The 23,076-nt window shown below is 58.8% G+C and overlaps 1 protein-coding gene across 1 annotated transcript in view; it reads left to right on the plus strand.

The window, feature by feature from the left end:
* Positions 1-14,961: 14,961 nt before the first annotated feature.
* The window catches only part of Shisal1 (shisa like 1), a 93,122-nt gene continuing 85,007 nt past the window's right edge, over positions 14,962-23,076 (plus strand). The window contains exon 1 of the mRNA XM_063243897.1: positions 14,962-15,126. The gene's annotated coding sequence lies outside the window, so the exon portion shown is untranslated. The remainder of the gene's footprint in view (positions 15,127-23,076) is intronic.

Below are 23,076 nucleotides of genomic sequence, written 5' to 3' on the forward strand. Positions count from 1 at the left end.
CCCCGGGCCCCACACCAGTCTGCGTGGCTAGCTGGTGACAGACAGTGGTGTTTACCTAAGAACCCCACAGCGGGTTCCGGCCTTTGTGAAGCATCACTGTGTGCCAGGTACCTGCTGAGGTCAGCACTCAGACCACCCTTACACATGAGGACACAGGGTGTGTGGTGGAACCCAGCCCAGCATCCCTGCTGTGGCCCTGAGCACGGCTCTGCTGCCTCAGCCTGCGGGGCTGAGCTTGCCGGAGCAGCCTGGGCTTCTCTAGCATGGGTCTCCCCGGAGGATTTGAACTCGGTCTGTGTCGCCCACCCTGGCTCAGACCTGCTCAGCACCTGCAGTGTGGTGGGCTCGGGCTTATTTCCCGAGAGGATGACGCATCAGGATTGCATCATGAATGCTGTGTGTGTGCACATGCATGTGCATGCGTGCGTGTGTGCGTGTGTGTGCGTGCATGCACAGGTGTGAGTGGAGAGGCCCCACAGCTCCTTTGCAGAGGAGGTCACAGAGTAGGTGGCCATCTGGGCTGAGCCAGCACTTCTGGAACATTCTCCTATCAGCTGCTTCCCCCACTGTCGCTGGGACTGGATTCGGGCTTTGGCACAGCTATGCCCACTCCGTGTCTCCCTGGCACTGGAGCCTTGGGACACTGGGCAGGTGCTAAGGCTCAGGGATACCTATGTCCTGGCCCGCAGGGAAACTTTCATTCCAGGACCTGCCAGGGCTGACAGTGCGGAGGGCTGATTTCCTCAGTGGCTGCCATCGTCTGAGTGAAGTCCCCTCCTCGGGGCGGGCCCTGGGCTCCTGCCCTGCCTGTCCTGCCCTCTGCTGTCCTCTGCTCCGTGATGGTGCTGATGTTGCTTCCTGAGGGCCCCTCAGGGCTCCCTGCTCCAGCTGCTGTACCTGCCCCCGAATTTGAGGCTCCTCTGGGGGCCACATCTCCTGGTCCCCTGGCACCAGACTGAGATGGCCCCCGCTTCCCCGGTGGGGCCCAGTACTTGGCAGGGGCACGAAAACCAATGGTTGAACACCCGTCTTCCCGGCATTCATTCCTGTACTGGGGGTGAGGCAGGGATGGGGACCACGTGGCACTCTCCTGTGTGGCATGTGGGCTCTGAGCCGTGCCACCAGGTATGTTCAGAAGCCCACTATGTCCCAAGCAGATAGACCTCATGGCCAGGGAGGAGGCAGAGCAGGGCCAGGCCAGCCAGAAGCACAGGACAGGGAGTGTTGGGACCACAGCTTTAACCTTGCTTTATAAGCCAGCCTGTCCCGCCGCAGGTGACTCTGCTCCATCTGCAGAAGGGTCTCGGAAGGACAGCTGGCCTCCTCCCTCTGGAGAGCTGCGTGGGAGGAAGACGGGTTCACTTCATCCTCGCCTGCCCACCCAGGTGGTCTCGAGTTCGAGGCTCTTTGGAGCCGCACCTTCCCCAACTCCAGCAAGGAGAACAGGGTCACAGATCCCCTCACATATGCCTCCTGGGGTCCCCCAGCAAGCACGGAATTCCTGGTCCCCACCGCGCTGGTGGCCACTAATTTTGTCCCCTACAGAGCAGCCAGAGTGAGGGCAGCTTGTTCCCCGGTGTGCTCAGAAGACGAGGCTTGTGGCTTAGGGACAGGAACCCGCCACTGCGGGATAAACCCCGTCCTGCAGTTTAACTGTCCAGCTTCTCACTGAAACTGTCTGAGTGGGAGAGGGCCACGCAAATCTCAGGAGCAGCCTCCCCAAGCCCTTTCCCGGGACCTGTGGCTGCCGTCCTGGCGCCATCCAGCCCCTCCCGCCCCACTGCTCTTGGTCCCTGCACTGCAGCGACCTGGAGGGCAGCTCTGGGCTGAGAACTCGCTCAGACATCTGTCTGTGGGAGCAGGTAAATTGCCACCTGCTCCTGCTCTGTGGCTTGTCACTTCTAGTTAGAGAGACGCTGGGTGAGCGAGCTGCCACTCGTCCTCGAGTCCACCCTCCTCCCCTCCCCGTCCACCCTGCAGTGCAGCTCCCTGCTCTGCCACCTGCCAGCCTGCTGTCCTTTGTGACCCCATCTTAGCCCCTCCTGCTCCCCCTGCCTCTGCTGTCCTGGCTCCAGCTGGCACGGAGCTTCTCTTCCTGTCCCATCCACGGGAGCCGGATCAGCCCGAGACAGGCCCCGGCCGGCTGGCCCAGGAGGTGGAGCCCAGGGTCCTCCGGCCACCGACACTTGGGAGGCTGGCTCCTTGCAGCCCTGCTCAGCGCCCTCCTGACTCGGCTTGTGCTTCCTGCAGGCAAACCTATGTCCAAGCCCCCGTTCTGGTCTCCAAGCCACAGAGCAGGACAGGGTCCGCCTCGGTGGTACCTCTCGCTCCTCCTGCAGTGTCCAGCTCCTCCTCCCGTGCTCAGCTGGGTTTGCAGAGCGAAGTAAACAACTGAGAAACCTCTTCACCATGTCAGGGACAGAACTGGATGGGATAGTAGTACCTAGCAGCTCGGCCTGGGAACGGAAGGAGATCCTGGCCCGTGCTCCCGCAGGGTGCCAGGCGATGTGACGTGTCCAGTCACAAAGGGACTGCAGTTCCGTGTGGGTGAGCAGCGGTCTGCAGACGGAGGGAAGGAGGTCCCCGGGGCCCGGGCGGGTCAGAGCAGAGGTGGAGTCAATGCGTGCAGGGCTTCTTGTGCATGTGCAAAAGGTCCAGCAATGCCACCAAGCACACAGTGGAAGATGCTCAACATGACAAAGAGGCTTTAAGACAGTGCAAAATAAAGTACAGATTTAAAAAATTCGGAACCAGGCTGAGCAGGGAAAGGCTGTTTCTTGAGCACCTGCTGGGCCCTGGAGCGGCAGAGCCCCACGGTGGAGGGAAAGCAGGAAGTGGGTCTCACGGGCAGGCGGCGGCTTGGGCTCTGCTCAATCCACTGTGGCCTCAGAAGCGCCCGAGAGGGGATCTGAGCCGGTGTGAGCCAGGCGAGCTGCTCAGACTTGAAGCAAAAATGCCCCTCAACATCTCTCTCAAGCTCTTGTAGGAATTTAGTGGAAAGGACGCCCTGCTTAAAAATGGTAATGGCGCTTCTGAGCTCACGCCTCTGGGAATCTGGGCAGGCAGTTGTGACCCAGTGAACCCCTCCTGGGTGTCCTTGAATTCATGTCATCTGGGACCCTCTACCTGAGGGAGCATCGGTTCCCACAGCCAGGGCTCTGGGCCCCCCGACTGCCTCCTCTTCAGACTCTAGTCCAGGGACAGACTGCAGAGCATAACCTGGGGTTCCCGTGACTCCCCACGAGTCGGTTAGGATGGCTGACAAAACCCAGAGACACAGTGCACGTGAATTCTACAAAGGCCACGGATGTGTGGCCGGGTAGAGGGCGCAGGGAGCAGTGCAGGTGGGAGGGGGTGCAGAGCGCCCAGCTCTCCCCGGCCAGCTGCTCCCCAGGCCTCCAGACCTGGTCCCTCAGTGGCTTAGGGGGACGCTGCCTGTAGGCACATAAGATTAGACAACTGGACACTGCGGTCAGCTCGACCCCAGCCCCTGGGCCCTCCCCAGAGGTCCCTGCCCTCTGATGCTGCCCTGGTCCTCCTGCTGCCTGGCCAGCGTCCCCCGGCCCTCCGGGGGCCCTGGCACTTCGTCTCATTACCATACAGATGACCTCTTATCGCTCTTGAAATCTCCAGGCCGAGCAGCGAATGTGCATTTCACAGGACTGCAGGTCAATTTCCTCTCATTCTGGCCCCGTCATCCTGAGTGACAGGGACAGGAAGAGAAGGAAAGGCCGAGGCCCAGAGGCACCGACCGCCTCATGCCGGGTCTGGGGAACCCCAGAGCACTGGCCTTCGGCTGTCTGCCTGTTGGCTTCCTCTCTTTGTCATGGTGGCATCATCAGAGTACTTCCCCGAGTGCTGCTCTGGCCGCCGGCAGCCTGTGGCCTGTGAGGACGGCACCTTCCCTCTTTGAGGTGACCCGAGGAGTGTGACTCGGTTGCCCCTGCAGCCACGAGTGTGGGCAGAGCAGGACGGAGCATGGTCCAAGCTGCTTCATTTGTGGTGAGGGCGCTCAGGAGAAGGGCGGGGGGCTGGTGGGCTGGGATGCAAGATGTGCTGGTGGTGGCCGCAGGTCCCATTAGATATTCAGATCCGTGTGTGTGTGTGTGTGTGTGTGTGTGTGTGTGTGTGTGTGTGTGGCAGGAGACCGGACAGTCGGGCAGAGAGGACAGGAGTGACACCTGGGAATCACCAGCACAGACAGTGGCTGGGGACCTGGCCAGGGAAGGCCCTTAATGGAGAGGCCAAGGCTCTAACAGATGTGGCCAGGGATGGGGTGGTGAGCCAGGCAGGGGTGCCCAGGGCCCGGGATGTGGCAGGCAGAGAGGGCAACCGTGCTGGGCCAGGGTGAGGGAGACCAAGAAGGGGCCATGGAGCTGGGATGCTGGGAGGTGACCCGACCCTCAGGTGACAGCCACCAGCTGACCGTGATGGGCGCGGAGGGTTGTGCACTTCCCAGGACCCTTGCTCTGAAGGACCCCAGAGGGACGGCTTACGCAGGGCGCCCCTTTGTCTTCACACAGCACCCCGGGTGTTGGTGGCGAGCCAGCAGGAGCCCAGGCAGACAGCGCCCCGCCTGCACCAGACCGTGCGTTTCCTGTTCCTCTCCCGCGGTGTCTCACTCACTCCTCTCCTGTGCTGTTGGTGTTGTCTCTCGGCCTCCTCGTGTGCGCTCTGCAAAGCAGGCTGCGAAGCTTCTGTTGTGTGTCTCACAAACGCTCTCTCTGCCTCGGTTTTTACTCTTGCACAGAACAGGAGCTGAGTTTTCCAAATCTATGTGGATCCCTGCAGTCCTGGAGGCGGGAGGGGCGGTGGCTGGGACCTCGTGGCTCCCCCGGCAGCGTTTCTTGGGGCACAGGCAAGCCCTGGCCTGTGCTTCCCTTAGGGACCCCTCTGAAGGACCCACTCTCTCTTCCTGCGGGGAGGATCCGCCAGCCGGATGATCCCTCCGACACTCCCTCCCTGTTCCCCTACAGAGGGGCGGCGTTGGTGTCCCAGGACTGCTGGGACAGATTGTCTCTGGGAATCACTCTCCCACTGCTGGCACGAGACGCCCAACACCCGTGGTTTAAGGAGGAGAGGTTTCGCTTGGCTCGGGTTTCAGGGACTCAGTCATGGTTGTGTGGCCCCAAAGCAGGAGCATCGCGATGGAAGATGCAGTAAGCAAGACTGCTTAGCCCAGGGGGGCCCAGGAGCAGAGCGTGGGGACAGTGCCAGAGCGGAAGGGCCAGGGGCCAGCCAAGGGCCGCACCCCCTGACGCCCCCCACATACACCCAGGAGCTTTACTAACCTGCTAGGTGTTTCTGAATCCCAAGAGGCTGACACATCAGGGTTACAGTCGCACTGTCCTGAACCCAGAGGCTTAAAACAACAGAAACGTGTTGTGTCAGTGCTGGAGGCCAAAACCCAAGGGGCGGCATTAGCAGAGAGGGCTCCTTCTGGGGGCTCTCAGAGAGGACCCTGCCTGCCCCTCCAGCTCCTGGTGGCCCTGGAGCTCCTTGGCTCCGTTGGCACCGCTCCAGAGTCTGCCCTTGCCACGCCACACCCTCTGACCCCTGTCTACACCTCTTCCTCCTCCGCCTTCATAAGGCTAAGGGTCATCGCATTTGGGCCCCTCCCAGGTCACCTTGTGGATGACCTCAGCTTGAGGTACCTAACTGAGTTGCACCATCAATGACCCCTTTTCCAAACGAGCTCCCAGGCACAGACCTGGGGATTAGGATGTGAGTGCGTCTTTTGGGAGCCACCACTCAACCTGCTCAAGCATCTGTGAAGCCCCCGCCCCAGCCTTCTGTGCTGCATCCCTACCTCCGTTTCCAAGGAAACCGACCTGAGATGATGCTGGGTGAGGAGGGAAGAGCTGAGTCCCAGACCTAGGCCCTCCTCTGTCTGACTGGGGGAGTCCTCTTCTTACTGGGGGCCCCAGGCTGATGGATTTGAATGGAAAGATTGTCCTAGGGCTCCTGGGGGCTCCTCTGGCATCCTGTGACTTGGTGATGACCGCTCAGCCTGCGGTCACTCAGCGCTCCAGTCCTGAGCAGCTGGGAGGCAGACCGTCCTCCTTTTGGGGGTGCAGCTGGGGACAGGTGTGACCCAGGCCTGGCGCCCAGAAAAACCAGCATCTGCTCAGCAAGCCAAGACAGGACTCTCCTCAGGCCCCCGCCCAGCACCCCAGAATAGCTCTGATGTACTTCATAATTGCCCCTGTCTCCCACAATGAGATCCACCAAGCGAGAAGAAGGGATTTCTTTTCTAAAATTGCTTTTCTGCGTTCTCTGTCAGAGTCCGTGGCGCCCGTGAGTAATTAATTCACAGCCCGGTTCTCAGTGGGCCGGCCAGGCGGGCTGGAGGGAGAGCTCTGGAGAGCAGCAGAAGCGTAGTTACGGCTGGAAAAGCAATTGCCCCGGACGCTGCTGGTGGACAGAATAAATACACTGCAAGCCTCGGCGCCGGGAGGCCGGGGGGCAGCTGCCTAATGTGCGTCAGCACCCAGCCCTGGCTAGTCAGCCCGCTGGGCCCTTCTAAGGCTCCTTCGAGATTCCTCGGGGCTGGGAGGCCCTGAGATGGGCAGAGGGACCGTGAGGCTGCTCTAGGTGGAGGAAAAGGACTAACTCAGCTCAGCTCCCATAAAGTATGGGGGACGATTACAAAAGTACATATACATCAAGGATGAGGAGCGGAGATAGGCCATGGAAACTCTGTCTCTTCCTCTGTGGAAATTCCCCAGTGGGGAATTCATCCTGAACAATCACGGGGTACGTGTGCAGACTCCTATGCACGGAGAGATTTCATGTACTGTAGCAGACTGGAACGAACTGGAATCACCAGTCACAGGGGCTGATTCATAAAGTACGGCCCACGTGTGGGACACAATATTGTGCATGCAGGAAAGTCACCCGGCACTGGAGCAGGGAAGACCCTGGGCACGGTCCCTGTGCCCAGAAGGACTCCATGGAGGGCAACAGAAAAGAGAAGGGCTTCCCACTGCGCAGGCTGGACAGGACTGCACCCCAGCTGGAGCTCTGGGACGGCTCGTCGTGGTCGCCAGCTGGCTTGAGCGACCACTTGGCTTTACTCCTGGGAGGTTAGTGCAGCGCATTTCCGGGTGGCTTTGGGAGGTCAAGGGATGTGACCCGAGGGACTCCCTGGTCCCTGGCTCCCTCCTGTCGGGCTCTTCCGTTGCTCTCTGCTCCTGTCTGTCACGAAGTGAGCCGTTTTCTCCCCGTGCCTCCACCATGATGCTTCTGCACTGGAGCCAGCTGACCACGGACTAAACCCCCCGAAACTGTGAGCCAAACTAAGCCTCTTCTCTTTTAAATTGTGCCTACCGGGTATTCTGTCCTGGCAGCGAAGAGCTGATAAATACAAGCTCCCACCCCAAGTGCCAACCCTGCTCCCTCACCAGAGGCTTCCTCACTGCTGAGAAGGATCTCGAGGCTCAGCGGAATCTCTACCACCCCACACCATCGTCAGCATCCTCCTTCCCACTGTCACCTTCCTCACCATCACTGCCACCATGGTCCTCACCACCATGGTTAGGAGAAACCAAGGTCAGAGAGACTGCAGCCACTGTCACAGCCACCCACTGCCGGGCCCTGGCGTGGTCATCACAGCGGCAGCTGACCGACTTCTAGAGTGTTCTAGAGAATGGCTTTCAGGGGACACGTTTTCATCCCGAGGGAGGAGCAGGTGTTTTCTTTTTTGAGGTGTTTTCTTTTGTTACCATGGGCTGCTCCTGGGTGCCAATCATGCGGACCTGTCCCCCACAAGGTGAGTCCCCTACAGAGCAGAGTGGGGTGGGGCGGAGAGAGCCCACGTGGACCTGAGACCTCCCCGAAATCCAGAGAGTCTCAGAGATGGAATTTAACAGCCCGGAGATTTCCGATTTCCTGACTGCCTCTGGGAAGAGAGGAAAACAAATATCAATTAGGGCGACAGTGGCTGCCGGAAGAGAGCGGCCAGTCTCCATTCAGGGAGCATAAACAGTCAATTAGGCCTGCGAGGCCCAGCAGCTCCGCCAGCCACACATCCTGCCACCTCCCGGGACAGGAGCCTGGCGGCGCGGGGAGAGCCATGGCCTGCAGCAGGGCTGTGGAGCTCTCTTGCAGGGCTGGAGGCCGGCTTCTCTGCCCTGGGGGAGAGCGGATCAAAACACGCTCTGTGTCACTGGACTTCAGCCTGCCCCGGGCTGCTCCTGCAGGTGGATGCCAGGTCACCTCCAGGGTCAGCAGGGGCTGATGACCCCTGGTCCCCACTGCTCTGTCCCTTCCTCCAGGCTGTACCTGCAGTGGCTATGGGGACTCAGTGGCCACCTGGGCTCCTGGCCTACAGCCCGGGAATGGGGTGATGCCTACCCACCCCCCGGCCTGGCCCCTGCTTCCTGCTGTCCATCTTCCTGTGTGACAGGCCTGGTTCCCAGGACCACCTGCTGGCTCCTCCGCCCAGAGCCAAGGGTGGGTGTGGCATGGGGCTGCTGAGAGGCAAATGGTCGCATGGGGAAGGGCATGGTCCACCTGGGGGGGGGGAGGAGATTGGGGGGCTGCAATGAAAGGAGAGTGTGGAAGATGGCACGGGCACAGCAGGATTGCTACAGAGCTGCCTGGGGAAAGGAAGCCTTCACAGCCTCGGCCCAGCAGCGGAGGCACGGAAGGTTCAGCCAGAACAATGGGCCACACTGGAAGGTGGCACAGGACCATCATCCCGGGGCCTCCTAACGCTGTCCAGGGATGTGACCAGCCCCGAATGCAGGGGGCGGCTGCCAGGGGACTCTGCAAACTGTTCACAGCCGTCTTTCTTCTTCCAGTCCTCCTTCTCCTTCCTTCCTTCCCTCCCTCCGGTATTTGGGAACCCCAGAGCCTCCTGCACAAAAGGCAAGCGCTCTGCCACTGAGCCCCCCACCCAGCCCTTTTTCTTTACGTCATTTTGAGACAGGGTCCCGCTGAATTGTCCACCGTGCCCAGCTTCACCTTGTTTTTCTCTGTAAGCAGGAGCACACACTGACATAATAGTAAAAAAAGTATCAACCAGACACGCAGCTGCTGCCCGTTGTTACCAAGCACCATGTCCTCACAGAGCTCTGTGCTGTACATTTACAGGCCTGGCAGTGCAGGAGACGTGTTTACCTCAGCATCCTCACGGACACATGGGCTGCGCTGTGCCATGACGTCACCGTGGCTGTGATGTTGCTAGGCAACAAGACTCTTTCTCCTCCGTTCCCATCTTCTAGGACCACTGTCACACATGCTGTCTGTCACTCACGGAAATGTCACTACGTGCTGTGGGACTGTTCTTTGCAAAGGTCAAGCGTACACCTAGGCCAGGAGCAGGCAGACCTGTTCCTGCCCCCTGTGGCGGGGTGGGGAATAAACAGGAAACCTGCAGATGGGCGGGATGACTTCACGATGGGGCGGAGATGCTCCCTGGAGAGACCGGACTTGGAGCCAAGGCCCCATAGCGGGGAGCGAGGGGCACCAGCCAGGCAGAGATCTGGGACAGAAGTTCCCAGCAGAGAGAAAGTACAAGGTTGGAAAGCGAATGCAGATTTGAGGGACAAGAGAGGGACCTTGTGGCCAGAGTGATGGAGCACAACGAAAGGCGGGCCCTGAGGCGTGAGCAGGGCCGGACTTGCAGGGCCCCGTAGGCCATAAAGGATCTGAATGTTACTATGAGTGAACCACAGGCCAGGGGTCGGCCACACAGGGAGGACAGAGCGCCCGGGACTTGCATGGGCAGGTGAGTGGCACAGATTTGTCCTCCACAGTCAACAATGATAGAATTGGACAGAGAACACCAAGTAACTCCTCACAAGCAGTGGGCAAGGCCAGGGCAAGCCTGTGACCCTTAGAAATAGCCATCACAACTGCGTCCAAAGAACAAGAGGAAAAGAAATCAAACAACAGTGTGAGGGAGCACGCAAGGGTGGAGGCTCAGAAACAGTGAAGAGCTCACGTGCAAAATCCAAGAGTTAAAAAGTACAGTAACTGCAATGAAAAATGTATGGAATGCGTTTCACGTGTGTTAGGGATGTTGGGGGAAAAGGATAGACTTTAGAAACACATCAGTGGAAGTTATCTGAATGGGAAAATGGAGAGAGAAAAAATAAACAGAGTGGAGGAGTCTTTCCACAACAGCCCTGGTATAAGCTGAGCCACACACATGGCACATAAGCGGTGCGGATGTACGGAAGAGGAACAGGGAAAAGAAACAGGATCCAGGAGGAAGAGGAGAAAGAGAGCCAGAAAAATAACTTAGACATGAGCTTCAGACCTTATACAGTAACGGATTTCAACCAGATCAGAGACCTACAGGGAAAACAGAAAAATATAAAACTTCTTGATGAACGCATACAAGAAAATCTCCACGATCCTCGGTGGAGGGCTCGGGGATGAGTTTTAAAAGACAGCACCTTGCTCTGGCAAGGAGACAGAGCAGAAGGAGTTTGCCTTCGCTGCTGGGAATACAAAACAGTACAGCCGCTCTGGAAGGCAGTCTGGCAGCTGCTCTCAAAGCCGAACGCACGCTTCCCAGGCAAGCCAGCGAGCGCCCGCTGGGTGTACAGCCAGCCGATCTGAAAACTAACGGCTACACAAAAACCTGCCTGCAACTATTTATGGCATCATTATTCATCGCTGGCAGACACTGGAAGGAGTAGGTGAACAAGCTGGCACACCCTAAGCACCGAGGAGCTTTCTGCGGCGAGAAGCTCTGGCTGTCAAGCTGTGAAAAGGCACCGATGAATCTTGAGCACACGCGGCTAAGCCAAAGGAGCCAATTTAAAAAAACCTTCCTACTGTGTGATTCTGATTCCCCCCCGGACCTGCTGACGTCCTGGAGAACCCGGACGCCGCTGAAGTCCCACACGGGACTGTGGCTGACGGGGGCCTGGCGTCAGGGGTGCAGGGGATAAATGGGACGCTTCTTGGGGGAGGTGAAACTATGCCGTAATGGTGGTGACTGTGAGATACTAAGGATTTGCCAAAATGCATTGAAGTTTACAACACAGAGCAAACTGTAACATATGCAAATTTGAAAAAATCACGGGAAAGGTTGTGGGATCCCAGAAAGGAGTGCGAAATGTGACAAAAAAAAAAAAATAATTAAACTGTGTTAGAGACGTGTGAAATGGTCGCTGAAGAGGATCCGGGTGTGCGGTGATTCTCAGTGACTTGAGAAATAAGTAAACAGGACAACTAGAGACCCAGGAAACCGCACACGCGCCGTGCTCTGGTTTATGAAGCTGTCTCCCCCTGGACGTGGGCTGGCAGTTGGACGCCACTGCCCAGGGCTGCTGGAATTGAGTGGTTATTAAATGGACGGTGGCAGGAGCCAGACGCCCTACTGTTGTCCTGTGAGGTTACAGACAGCACGGGGAGGGCTCCGTGGACTGGAGTCGCAGACCTCAGGAGAGAGTCCAGCCCAGGTTACTGCAGATGCAGACGCTGCCTATCAAGACACAGAGTGACGTTACACCCGGGCTGGTGCACACCCCGCACCCCGTGTGGCTCTGCTCTGCCAGCAGCCAGGACCATGGGGCGTCAACAGCCTGTAGAAATCAGCACACCACACACCAAAAGCTGAGTTTCTTTTTCTCTTTAAATTTTGTAACGGGCTCTTACTAAGCTGTCTGAGTTGGCCTTGAACTTGTAGCTGGAATTGCGGGCCTGCGTCACCACACCTGGCTGTATCTGAGTTTCTAACAATCAGGTGAAGGATTCGGAGATCTTTGGCTGAGCGCCAATTCCAGGACAAGGCAGGAAATATTCCAGATAAGCCTGGGGCATCTTGTAGTGCCAGGAAGTTACAGACCATTAGAGAGACACAGCGTCGAGAGAATAGCATTGGATATTTGACTATAACCCAAGTGTAGAATAAATGCTCACGAGTCCATCTGGATATAAAAACTGATTGAATGAACAAATAAATGGAGAGGAAATTCCAATCTCCTGCACAGATCCTCGAATGATTGATGTAGACACTCTCCCCTTAGCCGGGGCAGCTTCTCTCCCCGCTCGGCCAGTGTGGGAGCTCACAGGCAGCTTCCCTCCAGAGTGCGGCCTGGGGAGACGGGAGGAAGGGTGAAGGTCACACGGACCTGACCGAGGCGTGTCCTTGGTAGGACATAGTGAGAAGCACCTCCTGGTTGTTCTTCCTCAAAACCCACACTGCTGGCCTAATCATGGGAGAAACCTTTGAAAAAGTCCAATTAAGAGGGAGAGTGTAATCCTAGCACTTAGGGGTCTGAGGCAGGAGGATTGTTACAAGTTCGAGACCAGCCTGGGTTACAAAATGAGCTGAAGGCCAGCCTGAACTGCCTAGTGAGACCTTATCTCAAAAAAAAAAAAAGTATCTAAATATGTATGCCTCAAATAACAGTATTAAAATATACTAAGCAAACACCGACAAAAGCAAAGAAGAAACAGATTTTTAAAATGGAAATTTAAGAACTCTAAGAAATATTTGCTGGGTTATAGTATTTGAACAGTACGCATTTGCTCCAATCGGTGTTTATAAAATATCCTACTGAACAATCACAAAGAACACATTCAACGTTCACACGGAGCATGCGTCAGGCTGGCCAGCATGACAGGTCTCAGGCAGTGGCAGCCCCGGCGGTGGGAGCCATGGGGGTCTCCGCTGTGAGCTGAGGGCGATCCTGTGGTGCATCAGACTCCTGCACACCCTGTGCTGTGTTTCCTGAGTTGTGGGATCGCCCCAGACTTCCCTGCATACCCAGGACCTATCGCCTGTCTGCATCCCCCGGCACTGATTGAGCCTGGACAGCCCTAGGGCTCTGACCCAGGGCCTCCCTCCTCCAGTGGGGAGAGGAGGCAGCTGACCTCCCACCTCGGGGCCAATTCCACCCATCCTGTCACCTGCCTCAGCCTCCCAAGTCATCCCGCCTCCTCTGAACTTGGGTGCTTCCTGGCCTGGGTCTCAGACCCTGGAAGGCAGAGTACCAGGCATTCTGGCCCCTGAGCTCCCCTCCTGGGAAAAAGGGACCAGCGGGCTGGGTGTGGTGAGATGGCGGTGGCACCACCAGGACATCTCGGGGCAGCAGCTTGGAGCTTCTTCCCACACGGAGACGGACATCCCACACCCAGGGCCTCCCAAAGCCTCCCAGGGGGCCCGGAAGCAGGGGGAGCTCTTAGCTGTGGCTCCTCCCTGGGCCGTGCACCCCAGGCTGTACGGGGATGGGAGGGGCTCCTCTTCACCTAACACACGCCCCGCCAATGCACCCTCAGGTAGGTCACCTCCTCGGGTCTCACAGCCTCCAGGAGGATTTTCATATCCCTGTGACCCAGCTAAGTCACAGGAGGACCCTGATGTGGGGTGCGGGGCACCCAGGCTCCCAGAGCCAGTCACGGGACCTGGGCGTTGGGCCTCAGAGACAGAGCTTCGTGAGTGGTGCTGGTCGCATGACCTCACCTGGGCCTCCAGTTCCAACCGTTTTCAGAGAAGTACTTCACACCCTGGGGCAGTGCTGACTGAGCAAAGCAGCCCAGAGCCTGGAGCGTAGAAAGCTTTCGCGTGGTCTGGGAGGTGTATTTACAGTGTTCCAGGAGAAAGTGTGAAATCACCAAGTCCCAGCGCGGGGGACCAGGGCTCCAGTGCCGGGACACCTTTCCTCTTGAGTTCGTCTGTGTGTTCTCCAAATTTTGCACCATGGAAAGAATATGCTGTTGTCTAATTCAGAAGGAAAAAAGCTCAAGAATTCAGAAAGTAGCACCAAATGCTTTTCAAGGGAAGTCTCTGCTTCCTTCTGTCTGATCCCGCACCCTGCTCCTCCTGACCCCCCTTGGCCGTGGTCCTGGATGCAGAGGGGTCTGTCTGTCTTGGGCTCTCCCCGACTCACAGGGCTGGTTGCCATGGCAATCACAGTGATGCCTCACCCCGGCTCTAGCCGCTGGCTGGCTCCCCCAGGTGGGGCGCCTCAGATGCAGCTGCCCGAAGGGCCACAGTTAGCTCCACACTTTATACCGCATGGTGGCAGGGGGGAGTTTTTCTCTTCTGGGGATACAGAGCAAACACAGAACAAAGATGAGCAAACACCTTTCCTGGGAGTGGGGCCAAGGTGGACAAGGTGGACGGGCAGACACGGGAGGCCTCAGTGCTCAGGAGATGGCCTCTTGAGACTCGCTGCTTGGATTTAGGGCCACTACGGGGCTGCAGATGCGGGCAGACCACGAGTGATGCTCAGGTAACCAAGGGGAAGCTGCCCGGGGACCCGGGCAGGCCAGGAGGGATGAGAGCTTGGAGACGGGTCCTGCCGCAGGGCCCTGGAAGCCCTCTGACCTGCCTGTGAAATGTGCACATTTCCGCTCGTGCACACCTGGGCACGGTGCGGGGCTCCGGAGTACTCAGTATCCCCGAGCATCTCAGGTATGGGGTGGGCATGGGGTTACGAGGTGCCTTGTGCCACCCCAGCAAACACAGTGGCTGTGGTGCCCAATCCTGGCTCCTGGGAGGTCTCGGGTCCCAGCCATGCTCTGGATAGCTGTCTGTCTGTCCTCTGTCATCTTGCAGATGAAGAAACCGAGGCTTCCAGAGAGGAGACACCGCTGCTTGCATGAGGCCAGGCCAGGCTGCCGAGGCCCCTCCTGGCCTTGCCACGGAGCCGATGAGACCCCAGTCTGCCCTGTGCTCTCATGAGAACCGCAGAGGACCCCGGCCCTTTCTGGCCTCCTCCTCTCTCTTCCAGAACATTCCCAGGAAGCCACAGCTCGGCCCTAGACCGGGCGACTTGGGGCCGCTGGAGACCTCAGCTGGGATCCTGGCGTCTGGGGAAGGGCCGAGCTCTAAAAATAACCTGCTCGCCTGAGCCTCAGCCGCCGGCAGCAGCCTGGAGAGCCGCGGCTGCCTGACTGTGGCAGATGACAGAGGCCCGGCTGCAGCGCCCCCGTTGTGGGCAGCTGGCCCCTGGGATGGGCTGGTGGCAGGTGGCAGCCAGGAATATTTGACCCTGGCCCCCTGGAGGCACCAATCCCCGCAGGCACATGCCCCAGTGAGGGAGCTGCCCAGAGTGCGGCAGCTGCTGCCCCTGAGTAGTGACAGCAGCCTGGGCTCCTGGAGTGGCCTCCCCGGGCCAGCTTCCCCACCCTCCGGACAGTGACCAGCCTCGGGCACAGGTAAGGGGCCACTGGCGTGGGCAGGAGGTAGCTGTGTGGCCTGTGGGGGTGGGGGTGGTTCAGGGGAGCAACTTTCTGTGCGGCTTGACCCTCCTGCGACTCCCAGGGTCCCGGCGTGGAGTGGCAGTGTCTTAGGGAGGGGTCCTCATGCCACTGCTGCCTGGCAGGGGCAGTCGGCCTTGGGCTCTTCCAGTTCTTCTCGGTCACCACCCAAACATCAGCACCCCCGGGCCTTGGCAGGTGCCAGCCCTCCCCCCAAAGTTTTGGAATGCATGTGCTGCTGGGCTATGGACGCAGGGACCTTTGGGAAGAGAGACACAGCCCATCCTGCCCTGGCTATGGCCGGGGGCAAGACAGGCACCGCTGCCTTCTACCCTGCTGGCCATGGGTGAGGGCCACATGGTGATGACTTCCTGGAGGAGGGAAAGGTCCCTGCGTGGGTCCCCAGCTCCCTGGGGGTTTACAGGAAGGACCAGCTTGGTGGGAGTGGTTTCCGGCCCCACTGGTAGAGTGGGGCCCCTTGGCTCTCGGGGCTGGGAAGGAAGGGTGTGATGTGATCCGTGATTCCCTGGCTGGCATCCTCACCTTCAGGCAGTGCGTAGAGGCAGGGGCCCTGCTGGCCCGTGTCACCACTGCCACCCTGAGCCCATCATAGGAAAGGTGCCGTGAGTGGCCCAGGGTGTTAGGAAAGCCCTTGGGGAGGAGGTGTTCACGTTGCCTGGGGCGGCTCCCTGAACCTCCTCTCCTCATGTGCCCAGGAGCACTGCTGGGCGCCCACTGCCCTCCACATCTGCCCACTCCCAGCTCCAGTACAGTCTCCAGCCCTCCCATGACCGTGTCACCTTCGCTGGGCTGACATCCCCACTCAGGCTGCATCCCGATGCCAGTGCGCCTAGCTGGACAGATCTCAAAATCCTTGGCCCCCAAATTAGTCTTCCCATCCATAGAGTGGGGTGAGGCTCCTATCGTGATTTCTACCTGGATGTCCCCCAAAGCCTCATGCGATCCCAGGCAGGGCCTTTGGAAGGTGACCGGGCGATTACGGGTGACTTGCTGATGGGCTGTGGGGTCTGGCCAGTCACTATGGGCATGGCCTGGAAGGTCACCACTCCACGAGCTTCCCATCCATCTGTGGTGCCATGAGCAGCTATCCCATGGGCACCCCCCTACCTGGCTGAGTGTGGACAGAAATGTGAGACAAAATAAACCCCTCCTCCTTTGAGTTTCTGGGAGTCGGGTGTTGGGCCCCAGAGCAGGAACGTGCCTAGGACAGCTCCTGTCCTGGTCCTAGGGCTACTGGGAAAGGAACAGCTCTTGAGCAGGAAGCAGGGGACAGCACAGACTAGGACCGAGGAGGGGACACTTTGTATATCACAGTCCGACTTCTGATGGGGTCTCAGGACCACTGCTTCCCAGCGTGGAGCCTGGCGCACTGTGGGCCACAATATTTGTCAAATCCAAACTCACACGTGCACGTGAGTGTGTTACACATGCCCCAGGGGCAGGTGACTGCTCATGGACACTGCTCCCCAGGGCTGCTGCTACGTCTGCCCCACTGGACCAGGGCGGGGCGGGGGCGGTGTCTACAGCCACTCCTCCTGCTGCTGCCTGACCCACGGGGTCCTCGTGGATGCCACAGCACGTGGATATTAGTCCACGGCGTGTGAGCAGCTTCCTTCCAGTGAGAGGCGGGGCCTGGGGAAGGTGACTGGCTCTTGGGCTGCCATGCTCAGCAGTGGACTCACCCATGGGTGAGTTTGTACAGAGGAGTTGAGCCCAGTCAGAAGAGGCTCCTCCCTGGGGCTGCGTCTGGAAGGGGACAGCATCCTCCCTGGCTCCTTATTTATCTCTCTGATTCCTGCCTACCAAGTCTCGAGTAACTCTCCTCCCCTGTAGCCCCTTCCACCGTGGTGCCTCTGCATTTGAGCCAGCTGGTGATGGACTGAAAATGTGAGCCATTTTGTCCAGCCCAGCTGCTCCTCAGGGAGAAGGGTGATCCTTGCTCTGAGTCAGTACATTGGTCAGTTCTTGCTGCCACAGTGCTGTGTAACAAGTACCCCCCAGTGCTGACAACACACGTGGATTTATCCTACTCCTGGGGTTGTGGAGTGGAGGGGTTTGACTGTTCGGCTGGGGATCACTGAGCTCCATGACTTTTGCTTTATTGGGCTCCTGGAGGGTGGCTAGTTTGGGGCTTGTGCGTTTCTTGGTGGAAGGGGAAGAGAAGAGGAAAAAGTCAAATTCAGACTCATGGGTGTGGGAATGGTGCATCAGTGCTGGTAAGAACGCTCCTCCTAGTGTGGAGCTCCGAAGAGGGGGATGGAGAAGCAGCCCTGAGTGCCACTGGAGGGACTGCAGAGTTCCCGGGGAGGTGGCTCAACCACAGAGCAGATGGAGGGGCGTCAGCGGGCAGAGGAGCAGGGAGAGGGCGGCCTGCACGTGGGCACTGCCCGGGCAAAGGCCTGGAGGTGGAAATCTGAGGCGCGGTCAGTCTGGCTCTGGACATCGCGGGGCATTCAGCCCCAGGTCCCGGAGGGCGATGGGTCCCCACACCAGAGCTGCTTCCCAGAGCCCCCGTAGCAGCCAGGAACCTCTGACCTCATTACTTGGATTAGAATGGACCCGGTCTTTAATAATCCACAGCCCGGGCAGAATTACCCAGGGCCGTGGTGGGCGAGGCTGGCAGTTTAAAGGTCATTTGCAAAACCAAAGTTCATGTGAACTCACGCCATAAAAAGTCCACAGCACGGCGCCGTCAGGGTACAAAAGCGTTTAAACACCAGCCTGTGTGCGCCTGGAAGGGGCTGGGCTATTTTTCAGTTAAAAACTCCCTGTCTGCCGTGAACTCCAGAGGCCGAGCGTTACACAACAGGTCCTATACAGCATTGTTTATGCAGGGGCTCAGTCTCCTCCCCCAGTGCACCCCCTTCTGAGAGCCAGGGGCCTGGAACCGTACCCCGATCCGGAGCCCTGCAGCTGTTGGCACGCCTGTTTCAGACCACAGTTACCCAGGGGCCGGGCCCAGCTTGGGGTTGGAAAGGGAAGAACTGTACCACCCATCAATGGTGGACTTGCCCAAGGGACACTGGAGGCCGGGGTGGGGGACAGTGCTCCATCCAGAGCTGTGGCCCTACACCCAGGGCCTGAGCTACTTTCTGTCCTGCTGGGTGGGAGCCCACTGTTAAGCGCCGGCTGGTCGCATGGATGGTGCATGTGCTAGACGGCCCTGGCTCCGTGGCACCACCTCTGGGTGCCCAGTTCTGGCTCGCCAACCTGCATTTGCAGTGACCACAGCCCCCACCTTGCTGTATCACTCAAGGACAGTGAGGTCTCCCCTGAAAGCACTCAGAGAGCCCTGGGGCTTGGCCTGGGCCCTGAGGAGTCCCATTTGGACTCCTCCAGGCCTTGAGGGCTGGGATGCCACCCCGGAGGTGTTTGAGCTGCCTTAGGCGGGTTTTTCAGGGACCTCTGGTCTAAGAGTGACTCAGTGTGCAGGAGGATGAGGAGGGGACAGGACCTGGTAGCACCTGGCTGGGCCCACTGCTCCCACCACGGTCAACGGCTGCCTGGTTACACCCACCCCTCTAGCCCTGACCTGGGCCATGTCAGGGACACGGGCGGGGTGGGGGGCGCCACAGTGGGCCTTGGGGTGTCTGCTGCCCAGCTCGCTCCCGCGCCGGCCACTCTCCCCCCCATCCTGTCCTCTCTTGTCCTCCTGCTCAGCCTGAGTGGCCCTGAAATAAAGCTCAAGGGTCCTCTCCAGCAATTCCAGTGGATTGGATGTTTTCTGTTCTTAATTTGAAATGTGGAGAAGTGGGGTATTTTTTCGTTCCGTCTCTCAAAAATGTGCAAGCTCAGCCAGCAGCTCGAGCTAATTGATTCCTCTCTCCCCGCACCCACCCAGGGGCAGGGGACTCCGTGTGCAGCTGTACCGCCTTCCGCTGGGGCCTGTGGGTGCTGTGACCCAGGGTCTCCATGCTCTTGGCCTGCTCTGTGTGGCCTCCGTCATTTGAGGGCCCAGTGAGGCCCAGGAGCTCGGGGGACAGGTCCCGGTCACCGGAGCATCGCTGGGCTTTGGACCTCAGCTTGGCCCCTGCCCGGGTCCTTATCCTCCACCGTGCAGGTGGGGAGCAGCCACAGGTCCCCAGCCAGGCTCCTCTGGTCCCACTGACCCTGATGCCCCCGTCCCCTGCTCTGGTCACCCCAAGAGCCTCAGCCCACATGGTCTTCTGTGCGCAGAACCAGCTGGAGAGGCGAACTCACCAGGTTCCAAGGACAGACCTGCAGGCAGTGAGGGCATCAGAGCGACCATGGTGTCCTGGATGTGGTGACTCCTTCACCAGGGTGGGGGTCCCCAGCAGCTGTTCCCCCAAGTGGCCCGTCCGGAGGGAGGGGGCCTTGCCCACCTCTCAGTGGGGGCGGTGGCAGGAGCAGAGGCTTTTGCCTGAGCTGCAGGCTGTGCCTGGTCCCTGCACTCACCTTGGGGCCAGGGGCCGAGGGAGTCTGGCCCAGCGGGATGGAGGTACCCCTAGGGAGTGTAAGAGCCTGCAGGCCTGGATCCCCATCACCCCAGACACTGTGCTCACCCCACACAGGATGCTGAGGCCACGCCGGGGCCACAGGCTGCTTACACCGCCCACTGCCACCCATGCTGGGTTCCGCCTGGGACCTGGACACACAGGCGGATGCCGACCGCCCCAGCCCTGCAGGACCTGGGTGGCCCGGGCTCTTTCTACTGTGTAGTCTCTGCCATTCCCACCGCCAGGGACCCCCTTCCCTCCTACCTCCTGTTCCTCCCCCATGTCCTCGTCCTTGTCACTGCCCTTGGATCCTTGTGGCTGGCTTTGTCCCGAGGGGACCATCAGCCTGGTAAGCCTCTCCTCCCCATCCCACATCAGCCCCTCCATCCCCCTTCCTGCCTCCCCTGCCCCACTGCCACCCTGGCGAAGGAGTCGCTGTGTCCTGGACTCTGAGGTCACTCTAATGCCCTGCACAGATGTTCAGAATGCAGGGCTCCTGCAGGCCCTGTGGTCATATCTGTCTTTGTCCACTGTCACTTGGGACCCTGGAAGCTGGTTGCACCCCAACATGGAGAAATTCTGGGTGTTGTGACATAACACAGCCGCCTCCCGAGTGTGGGGACAATGTCGCCCACACTGTTGCCTCTCTAGCCTCTGGGGAGAGCCGTGGGGCCAGCCGCTTCCTGGGTTCCCGAGATCCAGAACCGGGGGCCTTCGCCAAGCAGAGTCGGAGGGGAAAGCCTGTGCTGTCGAGATGGACTCCTCGGCTTTGCCAGTGTAGCCCACCCCAGGCTCAGGTAGGGGAGAGGGGGCTGTACCCCCAGGGTGGGCGGAGGCAGCAGGTAGGAGAGTGTGTGGGGGTGGGGCATGGAGGAGCCCCTGGCTGGGGAAGGGCCGCTCCGGCTCATGAGGGTGGAAGCCACTGTGGTCCTCTTGGTGGCCGCTTCCACCACTGTGACTCTGCAGAAGCCGCACCACGTGGAGCCTGAGGTTGTGGGTTGCATAAATCGAAATCCAGGAATCACGCTTCCCAGAAGGGCCCGGGCTGCATGGTCCCCTCCGTGTCCCCATGGGGTCAGCCTCCTGACCCTGGCCAGGCAGGCCAGTCCATGGCAAAGTCAAACTCATGGTTTCCAGTGAGGAGCACAGATGTCCCGAGTCTCTGCCCACCTCCCGCCTGTGTGCCACGCCACGCTGTATGCCCGGGCTGAGCTCTGAGCTCCTCCACACGCAACTCCCAGCCTCTGATCTTGCCAAGATCAGTCACTTACAGGGCGAGCTGCTCCTCGAAATCTCAGGGCTGGCTGCCAATTAGCGTCCCCGCGCCCGTGGAGAGTGCCCAGTAAATGATGAAAGACTGGGAGGCCATTAGGGTCCATTGTGCCTCCTCATTACCGGCAGCGCTCCAGAGGCAGGGCTGGGCAGTGTCACCCAGTCACTTCAGACCCGGCTCTCTGCACTTCCAAGCAGGCCCAGCCAAGGACAGGGAATGCGCTGGCTCTGTGGGTGGGCAGAGCCCAGGGCCCGGAGGGGCGGCTGAGTCAGCGGCACAGAGTCACCCCTCAGTGAGGGGTCCACTCCCGCAGACGTAGGGCAGAGGACCAGCTGGGGCTTTGCAGCTGGCCAGGAGAGCTGGTGTCTCAGATGCTTGACCCTCGGCCAGCTTCAAGGGCCACTGTCGTGTCTGGCATTAACAGGGTGGGGACACAGTGTGCGGGGGAGGGCCCGGCCCGCTGGACAGGCTCAGGAACAGTGACAGCTCTTCATGACTAGCCAGCCGCGTGCCTGGACACAGGTGGCCCATGTGGAGTGTGTGAGCTGGGGAGGTCATTTATATCACCTGGGAACCTGACCAAACAAGGCTGTGGCCAGCTGCCGCATGGGCCTTGCGGGACAATGCAGGAGAGCGCGATGCTGCAGGAGCCATCTTAGTTACAAGCCTCTGTGGCCTCGGCTGGCACCAGTGGGTAAGATCAGTGTGGTGTTGATCCCAGTTACCCCAGGGGCTCTGGCAGGGGGCGAGACCCGGGGTGGGGGGGCTGTGGCAATGCTCGCCTGGGCTGTGTGAGTCTGTGTGGGTTGCTTCAGCCCTCTGGGCCCCAGGAGCTCGGCACCACCCGCCCTCTGCACACTGCCGCCCCCTTCACCCCTCCTCGTCACCCGGCACCCTCGGGAGAGGGCCGCACTCTGTCTTGGTGTTCACTAACAGCTCCCCCAGCTGTTTTGCAGACAGGGGAGAGCATGCAATGGGACTGAAAATCACAGTGCATGCTTACAATTTTAAATCACTCATTGTAGTGAAAGAGCATCTCCCTGAGTCTCCTCGACACCCTCCCCGGCTTCAGACGCGCTCCTCCATCGTCCCTGCCGCCTTCTGCAGCAGCTCTGGAGTCCTCTTTCTTGAGGGTCATCAGCTGCGCTGCCCAGCTGCCTCTGTGTCCTGTGACCTCGGTTATATTGACCTTGGGGGAGGAGCCAGGAGTCACGTGGTACCGGAGCTGGCCAATAGGGTGCATGGGCCGCGTTCTCGCGGGCCCGCCTTTCCGCGGGGTGGCGCCCGCAGCCGCAGTCGCTGCGTTTTGATCATTAATAAAAACACTGGCGGAGGAGGCTTCCAGAGCTGCTGCAGACGGCGCAAGGACGTGCGATTGCCGGGCTGGCGGGAGGGGAACTTCGGAGGATTTATATCAATTTCTCCTTTATGGTAATACATTTTTTGTTCTTTATTTTATGAAAAGAATAAAATGAAATTTCCTAACAAAACAAGAATAACAGTAGGTCACACAGTGTGTATTGTTATTTTCAAAGGAGTTAGAGTACCATACATCAACCAAAAGAATTCTCTCTGACAAAGAATAAACAGGTATTAGCATGAAACTTTTTTCCAACAAAGAGAAACTAGTACTATGCGTGAGACACATTAGCACATATATTAAAATGTTTTTGAAATATGGACTAGGTAATTTGGGGACCATCTGAGCCCCTCTCCCCAGTTCCTATTTATCTGTATTCCATTTGCCCCCACATTCTTGTATATACTCTGAGTTTCTCCCAGAAGAGAGATCACGCAGCATTTGAACTTCTGTATCCGACTTCTTTCCTTAACATTATGATCTTGAGTTGTATCCATTTACCTACAAACGCCTCAACTTTTCCTTTCTTTAGGGCAGCATAGTACTCCGTTGTGCATAAACACCACATTCTCCTTATTTGTTCATCTGTTGAAGGATATGCATGCTGTTCCCAAGAGCTCACTACTACACTGTGCTGCTGTAAGCCTGAGTGTTAATCTGTCACTGTGATACGATCATTTTAAGTTCGGGGAAGACACCTAGAAACATATCGCTGGGTCAAATAGAATTTCCAGCTTTAGTTTCTTAAGGAACCGCTACACTGATTTACCATGGCCGTACCGGTTTGCACCCCCTCC

This window comes from Cavia porcellus, unplaced genomic scaffold, assembly GCF_034190915.1.
Source record: "Cavia porcellus strain 051 isolate PalLab524CR breed Dunkin Hartley unplaced genomic scaffold, mCavPor4.1 scaffold_40, whole genome shotgun sequence".
In the NCBI taxonomy this organism is placed as follows: Eukaryota; Metazoa; Chordata; class Mammalia; order Rodentia; family Caviidae; genus Cavia; species Cavia porcellus.